The sequence below is a fragment of the Conger conger genome, chromosome 13 (genome assembly GCF_963514075.1).
Source record: "Conger conger chromosome 13, fConCon1.1, whole genome shotgun sequence".
Classification (NCBI taxonomy): domain Eukaryota; kingdom Metazoa; phylum Chordata; class Actinopteri; order Anguilliformes; family Congridae; genus Conger; species Conger conger.
The window spans coordinates 2,995,964-2,999,199 of record NC_083772.1 but is presented as its reverse complement, the minus strand read 5'-3'; the positions used below and the strand labels follow the sequence as shown (position 1 = coordinate 2,999,199).

The window sequence follows — 3,236 nt, the reverse complement described above, 5'->3', positions numbered from 1 at the left end:
GCGGTTCACCAGCGTGTGGGTTTGTACGCCGAAGGAATGGAAAACTTCACATTGCACAGGTTTTAATATTTTCATTATTTCGCGGCTCGGTGGAATCCTTTTCCACAGACGGGCGGCTCGGGGGGGAATTCCGCAAACTGCCAGAACCTTTCCCACAATGTCTCCCCGCCCTTTTCCTGTATGAGAACTGGAAAATAAATTCTACCCAATGCCCGTAACGCACTGGACCCGTCTATGACGGCTCAGAGTATTATATATCTGTCAGTACGCTTACTCCACACTGAAAACACCTCCGTATGCTCACTGCCTACAGCCGCATCCTGGGCAACTTACCAAACACTGTCCACCTGGCTCCACCAATATGAATTTAATTCAGAAAAATAAAAAAGAGAAATTACTGATACAGCTGCACACAGCCACGGCTACACGAGAACGTATATTCCATACAATGGTAGAGAGTGAATGCAAAAATCCTTACGGAGAGAACCATCACACGTAAGATATTAAAAAGTAAGACTCATTTATGACCCATCATTTCAATATTTTATAATAGTTACAGAATTTAAAGTTTATTCTTTAAACAGGCTTGTATTTTACAAGAAATGTGTAACTAATTGAGACAATTGAACACGCCCTTAAAACAGGACACGTCCCAGTCACAGCTCGTGTCTCATCAACAACCCGGAGAAAACAGGAGAATAAAAAGGGAAGATCAAATAAAGCCTTAAATAAATTTAACAGAGGTGTTTACATTTGTGTTTCCTTATCACTCCCCCCCCCCCCCCCCACACCCACAGAATAGCCCCACAGCGAGACAGCCAATCCTCACATCCCGCCCTCTGTTGCTAGGTCAGTTTAAGATTCAAGTGAGCAGAGGGGGGGGGGGGGGGGGGGGGGCTACGCGTGCAGAGCTTTGCTGGTTGAGTTAGCGAGGGGGGCTGAACTCGGGATGAAGAGCTGCCTTCGTCTTCACATTTCACTCCACGCGGCTGCGACGCGAACCGCCCAACGGCTCCGCGGTTGGGACCGGTTGGTCGGTCGTTTCTCGGCCCTGCCTGAAGGCGGCGCTCATCCACGCCGTCGGTTACCCCCCGTGTGGGCGTCGGGGCTGCGTTCTCGCGGTTTGGAATTCAAGGTTTTATATCAATAAAAAATAAAAAAAGGGGGGTGGGGGGGGGAGGGGGGTTGCAGCTTTGTTTTTTTTTTTACTGTTGGGGGAAGCCGGTCCAAACAGAAAGAGTCAATGGGGAGCCAGGCAGTGGTGGGGGGGGCCTCAGTCCTCCACCGTCTCTATTTCGCCCATATTCAATCGCTCCGACGCCGCGTTCACTGAAAAACCTGGGCACAGGAGAGAGGGGGACACAACTTAATTATATCGACACGCCCTGACGTGGCACGACGCCCGGGGCAGGCTGGGGGGGGGGGGATGTGCTCACCGAGCAGGCTGGGGTCTGCCCGCACCATCTTCTGCTTCTTCTTCTTCCTCCCCGACTGCACCATCTCGAAGCTGGACTGCTGCAGGCCGAGGTGATTGGACTGAAAGATCGACTGGAGCCCGGTTTGGTTCACGCCCCACACCGAATCCTGAGCACCGAACGAGGAAACGGATGAGAACTGTTGCAGGCTCAACAGCCTTCACCGCACTGTAAAATGATTCTGCAACTTATAAGATTTTGTTTCCATTTTTCCCCCCTTTTTCTCCCAATTTGGAAGACAATTGTACTCTATCTAATCCAGTTAGTGTTAGCCGGGGATACACCGCTTACAACCCCGTCCCTTCAGCAGCCCAGAGGGAGAACAACACGCCTTCTTCAAGCCGTCTCGTCTCACAGCCTGCGACCGTAACTCCGGGGTGCATGCACACGGCGACCCCTACTAGTCCCTGCTGAGTCCCTCCCTCAGAGCAGCGACCCCTACTAGTCCCTGCTGAGTCCCTCCCTCAGAGCAGCGACCCCTACTAGTCCCTGCTGAGTCCCTCCCTCAGAGCAGCGACCCCTACTAGTCCCTGCTGAGTCCCTCCCTCAGAGCAGCGATCCCTACTAGTCCCTGCTGAGTCCCTCCCTCAGAGCAGCGACCCCTACTAGTCCCTGCTGAGTCCCTCCCTCGGAGGAGCGACCCCTACTAGTCCCTGCTGAGTCCCTCCCTCAGAGCAGCGACCCCTACTAGTCCCTGCTGAGTCCCTCCCTCAGAGCAGCGATCCCTACTAGTCCCTGCTGAGTCCCTCCCTCGGAGGAGCGACCCCTACTAGTCCCTGCTGAGTCCCTCCCTCGGAGTAATGAGCCAATTATGCCGCTCCACAAGAGCCGAGCAAACTCAGCTTTTGACAGGACCGGGAATCAAACCCCGGTCCTCGGTGTGCAACTGTAACGAACCGATGCCTGCATCAAGGTCCGTTACTTTAGCGGTCCCGAAATCCTTCTAAAATAAAGAGTTAAGAGAACTAGTTGACTGTCCGCACAAGCACACACAAATTTCCACTGAAGATACACAGTTTACGGACCGTTAACTAGTTCTCGATTATGCCCTGTTCATGTCTGGGAGTAACTATGTCGTTATATTCGGAAAGAAACGCGATTGTCCAGTCCTAATGTAAATTGTCGGGGCATTGATGAGCATGAAAGATGAAATAATATCAGGGTGAACTGTGTCCAAAAAGTTATCACTACTTCTCGCGCCCTGCCTCCTGGCCCCTGCCTCCTGGCCCCTGCCTCCTGCCTTCTGCCCCCTGCCTCCTGCCTCCTGGCCCCTGCCTCCTGGCCCCTGCCATGCTAACCTGTTGCTTCTGCTTCTGTGGTTTCTGCTGCTGCTGCTGCTGCTGCTGGTTGGCTTGCTGCTGCTGGTTGGCTTGCTGTGGCTGCTGCTGGTTGGCTTGCTGTGGCTGCTGCTGGTTGGCTTGCTGTTTGGCACGACGCTCCAGAAAGTGCTTGGCGAAGTCCTTGGCCTCCGGCGTGTCCCCGAGGTAGGCTCTGACATAGTCGTGGATTTCGTAGGGAGACTCCACCTCCTTCAGGAAGGACGCAAACGTGGGAACTGCGGGGGCAAAGAAGGAGGAGGGCCATTTAAGCCAGACGCCATCGGGCCAACAGGCTCGGCACGCAGCGGAGCGTATGGAGTCTGGGTGGTGAGAGAACGCGTGTGAAGAACCCAGATGGGCACGTTCGGCTTGAGCAGCATGTGAGAGGGGGCAGTTGAAAAGCGTGGCGCGATGGGGCAGTTGAAAAGCGTGGCGCGATGGG

The 3,236-nt window shown here is 54.0% G+C and overlaps 1 pseudogene; it reads right to left on the bottom strand.

Annotated features, from left to right (window-relative positions):
- Positions 1 to 534: 534 nt before the first annotated feature.
- LOC133107700 (GRB10-interacting GYF protein 2-like) overlaps positions 535 to 3,236 on the bottom strand; it is a 28,248-nt pseudogene continuing 25,546 nt past the window's right edge.